Raw genomic sequence first — 21,089 nt, forward strand, 5'->3', positions numbered from 1 at the left:
ATGTAAAACATTACTTATCAGAACGCCAAGATTTCATGGAAAAGCGCGAGAACCTCCTTGACAGTCGGAAACAAAGAGTGGCTCCGTGCGCTTCAGTGGAGAACTTTCCGCCGGGGCACTGGATATTCAGGACCTCTTGTGGCTTATTAAAGACATACCAATCTATTCAGCGATAGGTGACGTGTATCAAGTAATACTAAACGTCCCCAATTGTTTGATGTAGTAGGTATGATCACTGGGTATGCTCTCCCCCCCCCCCCCCCTCCCCGTCTTATTCTGCTCCGTATAATCACCTTGATCTGTCTTGGAAGCGTAAGACCTGCTCACGCTGTGTTTCACTACGTGGCATGTTTGTCCCCTCACTTTAAAGAGAGACGCTCGGGCGGAGCAATTGTCGGCGTGCCTTTGCTAGGCTAATCAGCCCGTGGCTACCACCGCAACAACCACCAGCTACCCCACAGAGTATGTAAACATTTTACATATAAAGAAAGGCGTAGGAAGCAGTATCTGGCAACTAAATTAGGTTTTGATAGTGTTTATAACTATGGGGATAATCTGATTGACTTTATACTTATTAACTGCAAACCGCCCAACATTCTCTCACCGAACCTCGTGCCTGCATTCGTGGTCGTGGTAGAACATCAGTTCCAAATACAAAAGACATATGGCATGGAATTATCTGATTAGTGGTTTATTTTTAATGCTTCCTGGGAGAGGGACAGATAACAAAACGCGCCCGAGGAACGTCTGCCTTGAAACCACAACATTGCAACTCGGCGTACATAACTGGAGGGTCCCTTTCTCCTTCTACATCTACTTCTTATATTATTTGCTGAGCACCCAAATAGCATCAGCACAACGCACGTCAACGGACGCGCAAGTTTTTCTTCAGCCGCCGAGAGAAGCACAAAAGCTTTCTCTTCGGTCCACGAAACTCGACACTAATTGAACTCTGCCTCCGAACGCATCATTTTCTTGCGTAGCGGGAACATTACACGGGGATGCAAAACAAACAACGATGCTATGGAAACTAAAATACTTTCATAACCTTTCCTACATCCACTTTTGTATGTCTTTCATTTCTAATTTTAACAGGAGACTCTCACTTTGCGGCTACCAAAAACAGCGCTTTGTATTAACAGACGACACTTCGTGAACAGTTTGTGAGCACAACTCGCACAGTATCACGAAGACACGTACCAAAGGCCAGCTCATGTCCACTAGACATAAGCATTTCCTTTTTTCTTTGCCGTAAACCGACTGTGGTCGCTACCGGACGCTTGCGAACCCAGGCCCGTTGAGGTACTAAGGCCGATTACTAAACGGACGTTTTTCAACCCGCAGGCTGTACATTATGTTGGGTAATGCGACGTAGTAGTTTCTCAAGTGCAAGCTAAAGTAAGCGAAATGGCTAATCTTGCACGCGTAGACATCATAATAATCAAACAATACAGCGTTGCAGGGCCGGTGTCATGAGGCTGGCAAGCTATCAGTGCCGAACACTCGCAAATCGACAGTGGCCCGCAGCGACATCATACCGTTGAAACAACGTGACCACACCTTTTCTATGAGTGCAAACGCTTTCCCATGTTAAAACTTTCTCTCATTGACATCACTTTAAGAAAGGAGAATCGCCGTTTTCGGTAACACGCTATTTTAACGCGAGCACCGAAGTTGTTGGACTTGGGAATGACACATCAGATGCCCCCTTTTACAGAAATTTGCTCGGCGGTGCATATTCCAGCGAAATATGATTTGTTAATATGTAGGCAACTGTTGGAATTTGTAGTGAATTCATCGCACTTTGCATAAATAACGAATCTGGCAAGCACCTCACTGCTGAAGTTCTGAACTCTCGGACAGTACTGAGGCGAGTTCATATCAATTTATGGTATTTCACGTCCCTAGACAACTGTGTACTACGAGTGACACAGATGGAGGGTTCCGGCCTAGCTTGGCCACCTCGGGTTCACTGACCACACACTGCATGCGGTTATACGACATGACAACGCTTTTCCTACTTCCATCCATCCACATTCCTGCTGTCGTCGTGTCACCAGGCCACATGCTCATCCCCAGCTTCAAGCTCGCCTCAAGGAGAAAAATAAATTGCTGAACTCGCGCCTCTGCGTATATGTGTAGTTGGTAGCCGCTCGCGCTGACCACTCACCTATCTGCAAGTTTCCTTTTTGGTACTGCATGATCTTGGAGTTTTGTACACCATGAAGACTCTGATAGCGGTGGAGTCGATGCACATGTTTCAGAGTCCACAGCAAGCAATACCGTAGCTCACGAAGAAGACGTTATGCATACCACGAACAAGTAGTTGTTCTTGAGAAGACGTCAGGCTCACCGTCAGGCTTTCCACATTAGAGCTCAATGGCAGCTTCAATGCGGCTCTGGATGAATACGCTCAGGCAGTGTAGATGGTGTGCAATGCAGCAGTCGTTCGTACTGAGCACGAGCTATGCTGCATAATCTGAAGATATATGCCGAAGATGTCCGCCCTTGCAGGGCTTGCTACTTCTCAGGAGGTAATGACGTGAGGAGGAGAAGAACATGAACAAAGGCAAGAAAATATCAACTAGGAATAAAGAAACAAGATCAACCCAACATGTTTGACAAAAAGTAAAAAAAGATGTCGATAAGTTCTGACCGGTGTAAGTATAACAGCATGACCTTCGTGGCTCGAACTGCGTTAACACTTCTAGTGCAGGATGTAGAAGTGTTAGGTAGGGTAAAATGCAGTTATCATCGGTTAGTGAGGTCTACGATTCACCTCAATTTGAAGAGAGAAAGAGTAAAATTGGCCAGGAAGAAACAGGCCAACCTAGACGCAGTAAAGGTAAAAGCAGACTAATTTAGGCTCGTACTTGCAAACAAATATGCAGCCTTAAAACAGAGAGATGAAGATGACATAGAGGTCATGAATGAAACCGTAGCTAGGCTGTCTTTAGAAGCAGCAATTGAAGTGGGAGGTAAGGCACCAAGGCAGCCAGTAGGTAAGCTGTTCCAAGTAACAAGGGACCTAATAAGGAAATGACAAAGAATGAAAGTGTCCAACTCAAGAGATCATATAGAATTCGCGGAACTGTCAACACTAATCAACAAGGAGAAAATAAGGGATATTCGAAATTATAATGAGAGAAAGACTGAGGAAGCAGTAAAAAATGGACGCAGCCTGAAATCAGTGAGAAAGAAACTTGGCATAGGACAAACCAAGGTGTATGCATGCACTAAAGGATAAGCAGGATAATATCATCAGCAGTCTCGAATATTTAGTAAAAGTAGCGGAACAATTATATATCGACCTGTACAGTACTCAGAACAGCCACGATACCTCCATTAGAAGTAGTAATGAACAGGTTAGAGAGACTCCTTTTATAACTATCGATGAACTTAAAAGGCCCTTGCAAGACATGAATCGGGGAAATGTTGCAGGAGAAGATGAAACAACAGTCGATTTAATCAAAGATGGGGAAGACATAATGCTCGAAACACTGGCGGCCCTATATAAGAACTGTCTATGGATTTCAAGGGTCCCAGGGAACTGGAAGAATGCCAACGTTATACTAATGCATAAAATGGGAGATGTTAAAGAATTGAAAAATTATAGGCCCATTAGCTTACTCCCAGTCTTCTATAAAATATTCTCCAAGATAATTTCCAATAAAATAAGGGCAACACATGAGTAAACCAAGGGAACAGGCTGGCTTCAGGAAGGTATTTTCTACAATGGATCATATCTATGTCATCAATCATGTAATCGAGGAATCCGCAGAGTACAATCAGCCTCTCTATATGGCTTTCATAGATTACGAAAAGGCATTTGATTCAGTAGAGATATCAGCAGTCACAGAGGCATTACGTAATCAAGGAGTGCAGGACGTAGTAGTAGTAGTAGTAGTAGTAGTAGTAGTAGTAGTAGTAGTAGTAGTAGTAGTAGTAGTAGTAGTAGTAGTAGTAGTAGTAGTAGAAAATGTTATTTGTTAATTTGTAATGAATTCCCAGAGGGTGGAGCTTTCAGTCCAGGGCCCCATTTGCTGCTGCTATCCGGCTGGCCCGGTCAATCAGGTATCGCTGGTCGTCCACGGCTGTGCTGGAAAAAGCTGCTTCCCAATGGGATGGGGAGGCGTTGGATATTATAGAAAGGCCGGCTGGTTTGGAGCATTCCCACGTAGAATGGTAGAGGTTTGGGTGCTCTCCACAGAAAGGACATTTGTCGGGATACTGGGTAGGGTAAAAAGTGTGGCGGAAAGCAAGGCTGGGGAACGTATTAGCTTGGAGCGGGCGCCAAGCGGCTGCATCTGCACGGTTTAGTTTCACGTGTGGTGGAGGGACGTTCTACGGGATAGTATTTAGTGTTGTATATGCGCGCATGTAAGTGGTATGTTTTCCACTTTGTCTGGCTTGGACTGGCCTTCCACCGGCGGCCGGAGGTTGAGGCCTCGTGCTGTCGCATGAACGCGCTCTTTGCCAGGGAGAGACGCATGCTGTTAAGAACGGCCTGCAGAGGTGCCGACATGCAAAGTTTTCCCCGCCAGCTGCGGCAGCGGGGTTGGCGTTTTCTAGGAAGCGACCGTCAGTCTCCAGCCGAACGGCGCCACTAGGTCTACTGTGGAGACTTGCTTTGAAAGGACGAAAAGGCGTCTTTCCGCAGCCTCTTGGTGTCCCGATGTCTGCTGCGGCGACTGACTGTGTGAGGAGGACAATACGCCGAGTCAGCAACTCTTCGTCGCCGGAATGCCGGGACGAGGTCGGCGAACCAGGCTTTGTTAGTGAACTCGCCATCACCGACCTGGTCTGTCGGGAGCGGGGGAGTTCCCGAGGGAATGTATTTGGCGGCACCGTCCCACACGCCTTTCAAGACGCAAGACAATGGGGAATCACGGCGGCCACTCGGCGGGGGTCAGCTCGGGATTAAGAGGCGCTTCCTTAGGGCAAGACCCAGTTCTGCGAAGACCATATCGCCTTGGGAAGGGCAGTGCCCTCGCCCTCAAAGACGGCTCGGCTACGATGACACTGGTTGAACGTTTTCCCTTACCTAGGGATCTAGGGAGGACAGAGTGTATTTAAAGAGCTATTGCGGGGCTCCTCAGTATGCTTTCTTTCGCAGTCATGCTAGACTGATGAACTGCAACGTCCTTATGTAGATACTGTAAATAAACTCTTATTATTCGTTCTCGATGTGAACAAGTCTCTCACTTCAACAACGTCCTCAGCCTGGATGAGTCGGACGACGGCATGGGCCAGCTACCATCTAATTCATACCCGACTCCAAACATTACAATGCCCAGGTGTCCAAACTAGGTGAACTAGGTGAACTAGTGGCATATATGTTGGTTCTTGTGTAGCAATTTATGAGCCATCGGGGAAATCCGGCCTTTTGCGTAGTTTCTACATGCTTGCTGGGAATCTGTAAGAATATATATTATCTGTGGGTTGAGAGCTGAGAGCGAGAGCTATGGCACATTCTTCTGTTTCCGTGCTGTTTTCGGTGTGCATTAATCCTGACTGATAATACTGCTTCGCCCCTCCATTCGAGCGCCGCTACCACTTTAGCTGTAATGTCGGGGTAGCACACGGCGTCTGTACAGAAGGTGTCGCGATCGTTGCCGTATGCTCGGTGCAGTGCCATTGCGCGTGCAGCGCGCCTGCCTTTACGGTGTTCGGGGTGCATATTTCGAGGTGTGGGGGCAACTGTAATGTTTTCTCTGATTTTCGGTGCTATTGTCAGGCGCTTGCGTGGGGCAAACTCTGATGTTGGGTATCGTAATTGTCCGAGTACGTGCCTTCCGGTCGATGCATGTTTCAGTTGTTCGATCTGATTGACCTTCTGAGCTTCGAATAATTCGGCCATGATGTTGTGCAACCCAAGCTGTAACAGCCTGACTGTTCAGGTGCATATAGGAGGGCTTGTCCCCATTTTCATCGCTGTCCGTATGAGGATGTCTAGCTAGTTTGTTTGTTTTTGGGTGGATCGGTGGTAAGGTGCGTGATAGGTAATGCGGCTTTCGATTAAGGCGTGTATGATGCACATGACGTCGAATTCTTTTAGGCCGTGGCGGTGGTTAGTGACCCTATGGATCATGTGGACTCCCTGATTAATTTGTTTCTTCAGCAGCGTCAGGGTACACGTCGCCTTCGCGTTGGCTTGGACGTGGAGTCCCAGTAACCGTAATTTGTTTGCCTTATTTACAGGTTCACCCTCGATAGTCACCGTGATGTCAGGCGGTAGGTGATGTTTCCTTTGGAGTTCTTTTTTTTCTTTATTGTTATAAGCAGTTTTGATCTTTAAGCTGCGCACTAAGCCCTCCTGCTCGTGCATATTGCAGGGTGACATCCGCTGCTGCTTGTAGGGCGTCCTGTATTTCACCATCTGAGCCACTGGTGGCCCAAATGGTGATGCCATCAGCATAAAGTGCATGCCTAATTCCCGGTATGGCATCCAGTAGAATAGGTAGTCTGCTCATAGCTATGTTAAATAACTCGAGGGAAAGCACTGACCCTTGTGGCGTGCGTTTTCCCGCTAGAAGAATGGAGTCCGAACGTATATGTCATATATCTATTGTTGCAGCGCGATCTTTGAGAAACTATGCATGTAATTATATAGTCGTTGGCCACATTTCGTTGCCGCTAAAATGGTGAGTATGTGGTCGTGAGCTACGTTATCAAACGCGCCTTTGAGGTATAATGCAAAGATCGCTTTGGTTTGTTGGTTGCTGATATGGTCAATTATATCTCCCTAAAAGGCCCCTCCCCAAGTCTGGCCATTTTGAGCTGACACGCGGAACATGCAATGCGCGATAACGATGGTGTCTGCAAAGTATTACACCGCTACGCGCCGCGGAAAAATCTGAAATTTCAAACCGAACGCCGTTTTCCCTTCTCCTCGCGGCCGCCGCGCTCCAAGCCGGAAGATGACGTACACGTGCTAGTGCGCCTACGTACACGTGTTCGTGTTGTGACGTCGCATGTGCTGACACGTGACTTCATAAATTATTCAAGGTAACATCTGTTATTTGTGTAATACGTTGCTAGAAAAGACGAATCAAAGCTTAGAGAAATAATAAAACACACAAACCGAATGTCTGCGTGTTTTTGTTTTACTTCGCACCATAGCAAGAGAGATGTACTTCCGTTTCGTATGCTTGTTCCTCGTCGTGCAGTTGCGCGCGCAGACACCGAAACTGTGTCGTTTTCTACCGTGTTCCAGAGCGGGATCATGCTCTATGATTCGCCTGTGTCTGCCTCAGTATTCGTGCAGCACAGACTTATACCGCCAGTCAGGTGTCCTCGTGCGCAGCGCGCAATATTGTGCGCAGCGCGAAACGAGACAATCACAACAGCTCGCCCGCGACGCCGTCAGCGGAAGTGCGCTGCGCCGCAAAAAAAAAAAAAGCGAGGAGAAAAAAAAAATGAAGGTGGGGCCCGTGACGTATGCGTCACGCGATCCTCGAACTCCGGTATGGGAGAACGCAGGGAAGTGATTTCGCTTGAGGAGGCTAGACGGGGCAAGTGGAGAGAGCGTCTATGTTTGCGGCGAAGCTCGCCTCCTGAAATCATGGGTTCGCGGCACTCAAATATTTCTATCTCGGCTATTAATGAGCCAATTTGAAACATTTTTGCGGCAGGACGCTCCCTAGAGGACACGTAATAACTTGTGTGGTCTGGTAAGGGGCCCTTTAATTTGGAGCACTACGTCTTGAGTGGATAGCCCCGGTCGGAAACGGAACATTGTGTGTGGCAATAAGGCTTGCTCTTCTAGCTATAGCTGAAACCTAGCTAGGACGACGCTTTCGGATAGCATTCCTATGCATGATGTTAGCGAGATGGGTCTCAATCGGTTTAGAGACGGCTGCTTGCTTGGTTTTGGCGTCATTGTAATATCAGCGTGCCGCCATTCTTGCGGCAGCGTGCCCTCTAGCCAGTAGTACTGAAAGTTCTTTTATCGATCTGTCGTCGAGGCTTTTTAAAAGCCGGTACTGTATTCCGTCCGCTCCCGGGGTGGTGCTGGGTACTATTTGATGCAGTGCCGCTCTTACTTCATGTTGTGTGATGCCTTTGTCTAATTCCGAAGGCTCCGCATGGGGATAATCTATGTAAGCTGATGTGGGGCCTGTACCATTGTAAGTATTTTAGCTGTTCTATTATAGCCGTATCACCTCAGTGGTTTTACGCTCATTGCTTCGTTTTGATTGGGGTCGATGAGATTTCTAAGCAGTACCCACGTTTGGCGGTGCCCAAGGTACCCTGCATTTGATTATATAGGTTCGTCCAATTTTTTCGAGTTAGTTCGGTTGCGTAACTTTCCCCCTGGGCTGTTAAGACGGCTGTCCGTTGTTTGAACTTGCGATTGTGTTTCTGCTTCTTCCACCTTTTTTGCAGGCAATGGCCAGCCTTCCAAAGGTGTAATAGGTGTCTGTCGACATCAGTATATTCTGGTGACATGCCTGAATTTGTCGTATCCGTTCCTGCAGAGCTTCTGGTTTCGAGTCGCCTTAGTAGGTTACGTTGGTGCCTTGCTGCTTGCGCCGCTTTCGGAACTTGTCCCCAATCACTCATCCATATTCTACGTTCTTTGATTTTTGCTCACGGTGTTATTAGATGAGTTTCTATTATATTGTGGTCACTACTGAGGGTCTCATCAAGGTTGTGCCATCCCTGGTACCTGATGTCTTTGATTAGCGTAAAGTCCGGGCAGGTGTCTCCACTGACAATGTTGCCTATTCTTGTTGGGTGGGCTGCATCTGTCAGAATTGTTAAGCCTAGTCGTGCTATCGTCAGTGCTAGCCGTCGACCCTTCGGGTTAGTTGTCTCGTTAGGCCACGATAGGTGTGCTGCATTAAAGTCCCCTACGATAAGTAACCGTTTCTTTGCTTCCTTTAGTGCGTGTTTGAAGAGTCTGTCGAAACAGTCTGCCCGCTCCTTAGGGGCTCTATACATGTTGAGGACAAAAAATCTACGCTCATTCCTGTCTACGGGAATGATTTCGGTGAGTACGTGCGTTATGCTTTCGGAGCTGAGTGTGTGGTCGCTTGCGGTTAATCTCTTTGACACTAATGTTGCTGTTTTAATCGGCCCATTCTGGTGTTCTTTGTGCGCAAGAGTATTGTATCCAGTCAGTTTCGGTTCAAAGTAGGTTTCTTATGTGCCAATAGGGTCTGGTGTCTGTGTCTGTGCGTGTATGACCTGCGTAAGATTTTCTCGTTTCCGGCAGAAACTGCGGCAGTTCCACTGCTAAATTTTGATGGTTAAAAAAATCAAATTATGGGGTTTTACGTGCCAAAACCATTCTCTGATTATGAGGCATGCCGATGGGGGGGACTCGTGCACATAAATCTAAGTACACGGGTGTTTTCGCATTTCGCCCCCATCGAAATGTGGCCGCCGCGGCCGGGATTTGATCCCGCGACCTCGTGCTTAGTAGCCCAACATCATAGCCACTAAGCAACCACGGCGGCTTTTGATGGGTTGTGCTTGTGCTATATTTTGTTGGCTAGTCATGATTTATTTTGAGCTGGCCTGAAATGAAGGGAGTGCGTATAGATGTGTCCGGATATCGTCTCTTGCCTCGAGCGGGCTAACACGGGTGCGATTGGGGGTGGCGTTGTGGCTCACCTTTGAGTAACTTCGTCGCGAATTTGTTGCCTAGATTCATGGGTTAGCTCATTGAAGATGTGTTGCAGGGTGGATTTATTTTCTTCCTATACTTCCTGGCTATCTTGCGTGAAACTCATCTTGAGTTCCTGTCTACCCCGTTGAATTTCGTTGCTCAAGCGCTCTTTATCTTATTGAAACTCATGTTGTAACTGGTGTAATTCCTGCCGAAGAGTTCTTGTGATTTCGTTGACTAATGTTCGCATCTCTTGCCTAAGCGTTCGGGATATGTCGTCAACCATTTCCTACACCTGGGCGTTAGTACCGAAGTTATTTGTAAGAGGTACCTACCATGCAATGAGTACTGCGTTTGCATGTTGTAAGGGGTGGAAAATTGGTGGCAGTGGAAGAAGGTAAGGGGGAAGAGCTTGAAAGCCGCTCAGCGCAGCTCACCTTTGTTGGATTCGTTCCAGGGCCCTTCGTAACCGTTTTCCTCTCGCTCCTCTCCAGCGTGTCAATGGTCGACTGTGATTCCGTCCCTTGGTCGTTTGCAGCTGCTTCATGCCGTTCATGTCGGGGTGTCCTTGCGCGCGGTAGTTTTTTTTATGTGGATATGGACGTGTCCCTGCATTTATCTCGTTTCTTTGAGTCCGTTGATATTCAGGGTGATCGGCTTCTGTCTACGTTCGTCTCCGTGGAAGCTGGCGGCGATTTTGACCTGTGAGATTATGGCTGGTTGGTGCTAGTCTCAGGATTTTTGATGACGGGAATGTTGTTGGCGTCACTGGCATAGTAAATTTTACGTAGGAAGTGTGATTTGTTGAAGGGCTTGCGCTGCCATAGCTTGGCTCTGTAACTGGGTGATCGCCTCCACACAGCACGCACTTCGGTTGGCATTGGTGGCCCTCCGGTGAGTTTTCGTGTCCGCCGTTCTTGCACCGCGCGCTCTCCGTCGTGGGACAAATGTCCGCCCTGTGCTTGACTTTGAGGCATATGCTGCATACTTGAGATATCGGTTGGTAGAGTCGACATAGAAGTTCTCCTCCATAATAACAAATGGTTCTTGGCACTTCCAGACCGTCGAAGGTGATGAGAGCAGCCGTCGACTTTCCGGGCATGTGTGCGAAAAGAATCGCTGCTTGCGGCGAGCGCAGGTTAGCCATTAGTTCATCCCCGTGAGTTTCACTGTCGATCCCAGTGGCAACTCCCTTGCAGGACATGTCGGGGGCTTACGTAAATATTTTGGAAAATATCTACAGAGATTCCACAGCTACTTTAATTCTCCACAATAAAAGTAGGAAGATATCTATAAAGAAAGTGGTCAGACAAGGAGACACAATCTATCCAGTGCTATTCACTGCGTGCTTGGAAGATGTATCCAAGCTATTAAACTGGGCAGGCTTAGGAGTGAGGATCAACGGCGAATATCTCGGCAACCTTCGATTTTCATGTGACATTGTCCTGTGCAGCCACACTAGGGACGAGTTAGAACAAATGATTGAGGACCTTAACAGAGAGAGTGTAAGAGTAGGGTGGAAGATTAATATGCAGAAGACAAGATAATGAGATAATAAAACAAAGATAATGATCAATACCCGAGCAAGAGAACAAGAGCTCAGGATCGCCAGTCAGCCTCTAGAGCATGTGAAGGACTTTGTTTACCTAGGTCAATTACTCACAGGGCACCCTTATCATCAGATGGAAATTTACAGAAGAATAAAAATGGGTTGGAGCGCATATGGCAGACATTGTCAGCTCCTGAGTGGAAGCTTACCATTATATTGAAAAGAAAGGTGTACAATCAATGCCTTTTAGCGGTGCTAACACTGGGCCAGAAACTTGGAGACTGGCAAATAATAGAGCGATGGAACGAAGAATGTTAGGCGTAACCTTAAGAGACAAAAAAATGGCGGTGTGGATCAGAGAGCAAACGAGGATAGCCGATATTCTAATTCACATTAAGAGAAAAAAAAATGGAGCTGGGCAGGTCATGTTATGCGTAGGTTAGAGAACCGGTGGACCATTAGGGTTATAGAATGGGTGCGAAGAGAAGGGAAGCGCAGTCGAGGATGGCAGAAGAGTAGGTGGAGTGATGAAATTAGGAAATTCGCAGGCGCTAGTTGGAATCGGTTGGCGCAGGAAAGGGATACTTGGAGATCGCAAGGAGATGCCTTCGTCCTGCCGTAGACATAAAATAGGCTGATTATTATTATTATTATTATTATTATTATTATTATTATTATTATTATTATTATTATTATTATTATTATTATTATTATTATTATTATTATTATTATTATTATTATTTCGCAGAGCATTAGGGAATCACTAGACTGTATTTGTCTTCGTATATCCGGTTGACGTCTCTGCAGGTAACCCTGCTCTTGCAGTAAGTGAGTCCAAAGTCGGAGCAATTGCTGAAACTCGTTGATATCTCTTCATCTTTTCTTTTTTTAGTTGACGCCGTCCTACACCGCTGCAGTGGTAATAACGGGAACACAGCGTCTGCCAAAGTGTTCTGCCGACACCAAAATCGAGCCAACGACCTCGTACTCAGCAGCAGAGCGTCACGGGTGTATCTCTTCTGCCACCGCGGCGGGTGCTCGTGCACTCTTGAGTTGCCTGGCAGCTCCAAGTGCCACTCCCTACGACTTGCACCTTATAACATGAACGGATTGTCTCCAATGTTAGCCTCCTTTAACTCGTCGTTTGGACGTGGTGGTCGGCTCATCTTTTGGGTTTTGACCACCGCCATAACATCCCTCAAATCATTTCTTTACATTCAACTCGCAGGCGCTAGCCTCCGTGAAAGCATTGTTGTTAGTACTTACGCCAAGTGAGATGATATAGCCTAGTTCACGTTTCTTTATGTTAAATGAGAAATTTATTTATTTATTTATTTATTTATTTATTTATTTATTTATTTATTTATTTATTTATTTATTTATTTATTTAATCCTTCAACACGGGCTCAGAGAATGAGCACCTATGCAGGAGGGCAAGTATAGTGCTTACGTCCAAGCCAGGTATGTCTCAAGTTGTTTCTCGCCTTCATCAACAGCATTCTTGCAGCAGAACAATTCCGCTGACTTCAATAAAATAAGATACCTCCAATCTTGAACAGAAGTTGATTTTCCTACTGCGCTCAGAGAAAGAGATAAATTTTTAATGGCAAAAAGATGAAGAGGTCGACCTGAGTGAAATGCCTCCAGCCTGCTATTCTAAGCTGGGGAAAGGGTTCGGGAGAACGACAGAGATAGACTGTGTAGAGAAAGGAGGGTGGTGGTATGGTGAATATGATGATGAGGGCTCCACATCATACTGTTTCTGTGCAACGCGTACGAGTACACTTCACAGCGCAGCACAGTCATCTTCGCGGGCAGAGGCAGAAGTTACTGCAGCGTAGCTAGGAGACTGTCTACAGATTTCATAATTTTTGCCGCTGTTAGTGCAACTGGCGTATTTAAACCAGACAGTAGCAGCTGCAGGGCAGTGATTATTTGTTGCAGCTTGGACTTGATGAGAGAGTCCGATGGTGATTTTTCAGTGCACTGTTCTTGCTCCGGCAGCGGCAACTGTGGCCATACATTAGATTAGAAGAAACGGTTCGGAGAGATCTATCGACGCCGATTCAACATACCTTCTGCTGGACCTGCAGAATTGCAATCAGGGAGCTCTCGTTTGGACCTACAGCTCGTTTACGTCGACGGCGGATCGTCTCCTCCAGTGTTGCCCTGACGCTGCCGCCTTTGTGTGGGACACACTTGTCTTGCTCATTTGCTTCAGTATTCTTGATCTCATGTTTCCGTTTGCACAATCCTTCGAGTTGGCCTCGTGGGGGCCATCGCAGTTAGAGTATTTCATTTTTTTTATTGTACATAAAGATATGTCATGGCTGCCGGCACAGCGGAGGCATGCCGCCTGGCCTGTGCAGACAGCGCTGACATGGCCTAGCTTTATGCACTTGTGGCATTGCAGTGATCGGGGCACATAAGGACGCACCGGGTGTCTCACGTAGCCCACCTTGGCATGATCATGTAGCGTGTCTCCCTCGAAAAAGAGCTATACGCTCGTCGAGCGACCGAAGCGATAAAACACGATGACTTTCACTGTTGAAGACAGAAAGAAGCCTTTGAAATACTGCGCTAAGATTCCTGTCGCAACGCCAGTGCTGGTTGAGAACGCAGGTGGGTCGCAAGAAGTTGTCACGCAGCTCGCAACGGTTAACGTGAACTTCTAATCATACGACGCAATGAGTCAGCAATATCATAAGAAGTCAGCAAACAAAAACACCAAGGACAACATAGCGGAGATTACTTGTACTTGCTAATTGAGTTAAAGAAGTGAAAAATTAATGGAAATGAAAGTGGATGAAAAAACAACCGGCCGCAGATGGGACACGAACCCACGTCTTCGCATTATGCATGTTAGGCCCTTAGAAATTTACGAATAAAATTGCTTAATAAAAATCGGTCCCCTCGCTTCCCTTTCTTCTGAATGAGCCAGCAAGACATTTATGTCAAAAACATATCCGCCCTATAACCATTGTGCGATTGAGCTCAGGATGGAGTACATGTGTGTGTACAAGCGGGCGCATGCGTATGTGTTTAATTGGTTGTCTGACTCAACCGCTTAAATTTGGACCAGCACATACTTGTGAACAGAGCTTGGTGGATCTACACCTTAATTTTTCTCCGTATTGCAGTCTGCTACATTCGAAGTCCGTGAAGGTTGACACACTCGTCAACGAAACCGTTCCAAAAAAGTACGATATAGATACCGTGAAACAGTGCCTTCCTGCACAAACAAAAGAAATCTGAAATTAGCTAATGGATTGGTAATGTGTAATGGTAACTTTCGCGGTGCCCGATAGACATTACGGAATACCAATTAGCCCGCTCCCAAGCCTTGCCCAATAGTAAGTTGCATATAAATATCGAGAAGCACGCTACAGGGGCAATCACCCTGCAAGACTTCGCCTATACACGCACGCAGGCACGCACACGGTGTGTGTGTGTGTGTGTGTGTGTGTGTGTGTGTGTGTGTGTGTATGTGTGTGTGTGTGTGTGTGTGTGTTTGTGTGTGTGTGTGTGTGTGTGTGTGTGTGTGTGTGTGTGTGTGTGTGTGTGTGTGTGTGTGTGTGCGCGCGTGCGTGCGTGCGTGCGTGCGTGCGTGCGTGCGTGCGTGCGTGCGTGCGTGCGTGCGTGCGTGCTCGCTCACTCGCTCCGTCACGCTTGCACCTGATTATTTTAACGTCTCAACACTTCATTGGACGTATCAGCGGTCATGATCCTTACGCAAACGCAATTTCATAGAACTTTGCTCTGCAGTCGAAAGACCTATTATGAGAAAGCTGTTATGCACATGCGCGAACAGCTCAGAACTGCCTCCGCAGACCAGTGCGGCAGAACAACCAGAGTCGAAGGTCTCGCGAAAAATGGCCACCACGAAAGCACTGCCGGCGCAAGCTGGGCGTCACAGTTCACGCCGCCAAGCTGTAGAGCGCGCGGTTTGAGATCAGGTTGCCTCCATCAAGCGTGCCTGCCAGCTCGTCAAGTTCGAGCCATCGTGGAGCACAGACGGCGATTTTCTCGCGTGGGTCGGGGTTCAAACTCCCGTCTCCGCTGCGCTTCTTCCCCTGAAGAAAGGGTTCCCCCAGGCCTTGGCTCGCTTGAATGGATCCTGGGACGCCGCCAGAAGCTTCAGCCACGCATTTCGCAGGCCTCTTTCGGATCCCCGTTTAAGGATCGTTCGTGCCCCGCACGCGCGTGTGCCCTGAATAATTGGATGCCGGCGCATCGAGCAACCTGTCTAATATGAGCTGTAAGGGAGGGGACAAATCCGAGACGACGAAATAGTAAATTTCATTACAGACACGCGCTCGCGCGTGGGGGCCTTAGGTTTTTTTCTTTCTTCTGTACTTCATGAGGCATCCTTCTCTATCTTTTTTTTTCCTTTATTGCATTGTTTCTGTAATCATTTCAACGTGTAACAACGCTACCGTTCGACTCCAGGGCGCTGTAGAAGTCGCCAAGGGAAACACTCCCTCCACTCACTTGGCTCCGTCATCCTCCTACGCATTCTTCGTGAAATGCACGAGCTCGGAAACAGAGACGACGCGCACCGGCTTCAGGCCCGAATCGACTTAGCGAATTCATATTTCTGTATACGCAGCTTTTTAAACTCTCTTTGAATCCACGACGCGTACCAGCTGGTCTTCGCCGTTTCAACGTAATTCTAACGACTTCTGGCAGAGAAGGCGACGTCGTAATGCGCTTATGCGCTGCGTAGGCTCGGCGTCAGTCTACTGCGAGCTTGTCGATCCTGCACAAGGACTGTCGGAACGCGTGGGGACGCCTTTCTTTCCAGATGAATAAGTAATTATCGCCAACCGATTGATTCTTCGAGAGGGCACTACATCCACGAGTTCGTGTCTCAAGGAGCACCACTTTCTCAATGCCTGATTTTGGTCCATTTTTTTTTATTTTATTGCCCCTTTTTCTTTCTTATCTTTCCTATGAAACAGAGGAACAGCCAAGTCAGTATACAGCAGCATAATAGTAAGAGAGCTAGTCATGTTCGAATACGGTGGCAATTCCAAGCGTCTCTTCCTGATGTTGCTGGAGCCAGCTACGATGTTAGCAAGGCTAATCATTTTCATTTGTTTGTAGTCTATTTACATTCTAAGGCCCTGATTTAACTTTACATGGGAAGAGAGAAATAAGGTGGTCCATCCAGGTGATTTGAACAAAATAAGAAAAGGCGAGAAAGAACAAAATAACACAAATGTAAAATTATGTTTCGTGAAACCCATATGCGACAAACGACGCTGGAAAAAATATCGTGGAGTCATGCGTAGTGTCCCACCCTAATGCATTTGATCCCTCCTTCGCAAACTATGTCAGTTACTCGCGAGATAAAAAAGAAACATAGAGGCATAAAGATAAATACGATAATACTCAGAGACATTGAAATCAAAAGGAATCAGAAAGAATAAAACAGGAAAGTGAGCGCACGTAAGCATGGAGACGGTCTGAAAAAAAATACTTGAACATTCAAGAACATTATTATTATTTGTTCTGAACACATATACACAATTAATAGGAAAAGGAAAGCGAGGAGCAGGCTGGCAATTGGCACCGCAAGGGGCACTACGCCTGCCTACTCTTCAGAAGGGAGGTGACAGCAACACAGAAATGGAAGACACGAAGGAGGGAAGGAAAGAGGAAAGGAAGAGCAACAAGAGAAATCATTCAAGAACAATCAAAAACAACAGCTAGAAGTATTCGTAGACAAAAATACGAGTTAGTCGAAATCTGGTTATTGAAAAGATGTCCAGTGTCCTAAAGTCGATACTAATAGAATGAAATTATGAAATATGGCGTCTAACGTCCGAAAACTATCACGGACGCCCTAATTAGGTGCCCCGAATCATTTTGGTCACGTGGTGTTCTTTAACGCGCAATTAAAGTATACTAAAAATATTGCGCTTCACTACGATTAAATACAGACACAGTAGCCTGTAGTTGAACCCACGACCCGAGCCTGTGTCCGGGCAATGAGGCTTGGGAGCAACATTACTTGTTATCCCTTTTAAATTTCACACCTTTATTATTCATAATTTTAGCTCGGAAAATGAAGAAAATTAAGAAGAAAACATCCAACACATAAACGAATCGACTGCTCCTAAACACTACCACACCTTCACTTACAATTTCGCAAACACGTTTGCGGTAAAAAATACGGAGAGAAAAATGCAAATGCGAGCAGCACGCCTAATGAAGCGGGAGAAAGTAGTTGACGGAGATGAAAAAAAAAGAGAGACATTCGGTGGGCTAAAAATTAAAGCTGGTTACCGAAGTTGAACTTTAGTGAGGTTGATAACCGACGGACACCCGTACCCTGCCATGAACGTCTGTGTACTTGGTGCAGCACCTTTCTTTGAGACGGAGAATGACATTACCCGGCCATTTACCAGGTTCGCCGAGTTCCATTCAACGCAGTTTGCTTCGTCTCAACCAGAATGAGTCACTAAAGCTTGTAGAACCGGAACAAATCTGTACTAAGAAAGAACGAAAGAAAGAAAGAAAGAAACAAAGAAACAAAGAAAGACAGAAAGAAAGAAAGAAAAAGTGAGAAAGAAAAGCACTGTGCGCCTGTTCGCGCGACCACCGCAGTGTTCCTCACAATTTCCGGCGACTCTTCGACTGCTAAGTGAACACTGAGAACAGATTTAATGTTGCTAGATCGACGACCATTCACAAACAGCGGAGTTGCAGAGAAAAGCGCTCGTCGCTTTAAAAGTGTTCTTATAAAATACCAGTATCCTGGGTTTCTGCTAGATTGTAATGTCCTCAGAAAGACATATTTGTCATCTAAGTGTAAGCTTGTTTTCTGTTGTCAAGTAATTATGCAGTATGCCATGTACGTGGCTTGGAAAGCAACGAGAAGTAGCCTGCGCCATTTAAAAGTGCAAGCCTCTCCTTCTACATTGTGCCACCTGAAAAAAAAAAGAGAGACTTAAAGAATAAAAAAAAAAGAGTTCTCAGTTTGTAAAGCACTGCTTGACTGGTGTGAAACTAAATTTTCTGAGTGACTGTATTCCAAAAGACATTAAAATTCGACTTGATTTTACAAAACCAAGCCAAAGCTTAATAGGTAATTCAGAACTTTCCAAAATCTAATCATAACCTCCCGTACTTTACGATGCGTTCGGGTTCGCTCGAGTTGCGAAATTTTCCTCAATAGCTGTGTGTGTCGCGAAGAATGCAGAAGTTTTGTCCAGCACGCGCCATCTACGCTGGTGTGCTGCACAAAATTCATGATTGGTACAAACACATTTTTCTTTAATAGTATTGCTTTTCCTGGTATTTGCATGAGGAACCACCGTAATACCTAGCCCGAACAAAGGAAAGACATCTGAGTGGTTTACCTTCGCTAAACACGCGCTGTAAAGCGCGAACATTGACTGCTTTGAGACAAACACATATTAAGCTATGGCAAATTCAAGGACCCCCAACCAAAACCTGCAATACCCTCCGCAGGAGAAGCAATACATGCTAAGGCAGGTTTGAGTCAACTATGGCGGGGAGTGAACACGTTTATACGATGTGTTTCTCTCTATTATGGCCTCCTTAGTAACTTAGATTTTTCTCATATAAGTTGACGCAAGGTGTCCAGCACTTTGAGCTGACGGTGTCTGCAGCTTAATAAACGGCTTGATAAACAAGTGACTGCAGCAGGCATTATAGCTTTTCGTACACAAAGATTATTGAACGATGGCCATCCACGTCGCTGACACAGAAAGCGACGAGAGCATTGCTGCAAAACCTCAAGCCGACAAGTCTCTGCGACCGTGTACCGACTTGCTCTGCATCTTCATGTGTGCGCGCAACTGGTGCTCGCTCTCTGTTCGTCCCTATACCCTTTTTCCCTAATGCGGGGTAGCAAACTGGACATGCATCTGGTTAACCTCCCTGCCTTTCCTCTCTCTTTATCTCTCATATGGCTATATTCTTATCGCAATTTTTTTTACTGTAATACTTATGTGCACGTGTCCTTCCTTGTATCACCTCACATGATATCGCCAATATTGTTAAATACATTAGTACCCGTAGTTTATTTTTTCATTGTGAGTTTATTTGCAGCAACAGTAAAGAAACGGACAAATTGAGTCATATGGACGAGTACAAATATATAACAAAAAATGCCCCAGCAAATACGCACACGCACACAAACCTCCGCTGACTCGTACGTACGCCCACTTATGTCATACCCTGTTTTTGTTCATGAGTTGTTCTGTGAACGAGAATTACCGTCAACGCACCAGGAAATAGAAAAAGGAAAAGTAAAGAGAAATTGGAGGGGAGGTGGAGGGTGTGAGCGAGGCGGTCCAGACAGGCGACGATGATGTCTAGGGTGTTACTTCACCTCGCGTAATTCGAAGAAACCAAAAGCCGTTTATACTGTTTGCTGACCTCTCTCTCTTGTCCTTGCTTCCACTAGCAGGGACGTGAAATATTTTCCCCCAGCTTCCCTTTGGCCCAGATTCCGCGCAATCCAGCTGCTCTGTACGACGCCCTTCGAGCCCCACAAGCGCATTTTATAAGGCCCCTTGTAACGCATCCACGGCAGACAGGCGTAAGTCTCGGTTCGCCCGGGGTGCCCAGGTCGCTCGCCGCACCTTGAAGGTCGCGCACTGATTTCTAAGCGCCCCTCTCCCCGCTGCTACCTTTCCTTCGTCTCATTTTCCTCATCTTCACTTTCTTTGTCCCCAGAGCAATGCGCAGCATCGAGAGGCTTTCTAGGAACGAGAGTATGGGCGATCGTAGTCGCGGCGCTGGGCGGAGCCTGGGCTCCACCTACGCTCTCAAGTGCCAAGACGTCACGGACGCGACACGAGAACACTGGAGGAGCCAATGCAAGCCTCAGAGCACAAGTGCGCGCGGAGTAGCCCGCCTCAATATCATGTTGATCTCGCTCCTACTCGCCCGTTCTCACGTTTCTTCATCTATTTCTTCCCCTTGAGTCCCTTCGTTGCCACTCTCGCACATTTGAGACTCTGTGAGGTTAGCAGCCCGGCCGAAGATAATAGCACATTGTCCGGCATGAGAGCTGCTGCATCTACTCACGTGGAGTGTCTGGAGAGTCGCCTATCGTCTGGACGCACATGGGCCGTGCATGTGTGGCGAAGGATGCTCGACGCACCGTAGCAATGCGCTTTTCGCACATCGTAAATCTTGATTCTTTCGCGAGTCAGACGATCTGACTCAGATGACGACTAACAAGAGCGATCTGAGTCAGATCGATCTTCGCCAGTTCTAAGCGACGACACACGAAAAGTTCGCGCGAGGTAAACGGACTCGGCTGGCGCAGTGAAAGGATCATGAACGTATGTAATATTGCTGAATATGGGAGCTCGGCGGTGTGAATTCTTTTTCTTTTTTACAAAATATCCTTGTAGCAAAAAATGCGTCCTACAAAAGCAAGTAGTTCAAAAGTAATGTCAAGCGAAATGAAGCAGGCAAATGGAGTAGCACAGAAATTTGTTTTAATTTGGAGCAAATGGTTTCCATCTACTATAATTAAAGCACATTATAACTTCAGAGACATGCAAATGAATGGAGAAATACCTACTGCAATAACTGTTTACGGTATAGGAAAAACAAACTGCCTTGCAGTGAAAATTGCGCTAAACTACGCGAGATGTCTGAAGAAGAGGTTCATCGATCCTTCTGCCGCTACATAATTCAAGTGTGCGGCTTGAGTGAGGTAGTAATGGTAAACGTGGCAGCATATTCCTTTCCGCCCTTAGCATCCACTCCCGTGTCGTCTAAAATAATGCTGTCCTTACTGTTTTCATAAGTCAGCTTTACCACCTACAGAGACATACTGCAGCGGAAGTCGCTTTAAAGGAAAGCAACAACGCATTGAAGCGCTTTAATACCAAAATAATTTTCCTTTAGGAAACTCGCACACGTTGACGAGTG

Source organism: Dermacentor andersoni, chromosome 4, assembly GCF_023375885.2.
Source record: "Dermacentor andersoni chromosome 4, qqDerAnde1_hic_scaffold, whole genome shotgun sequence".
NCBI lineage: Eukaryota > Metazoa > Arthropoda > Arachnida > Ixodida > Ixodidae > Dermacentor > Dermacentor andersoni.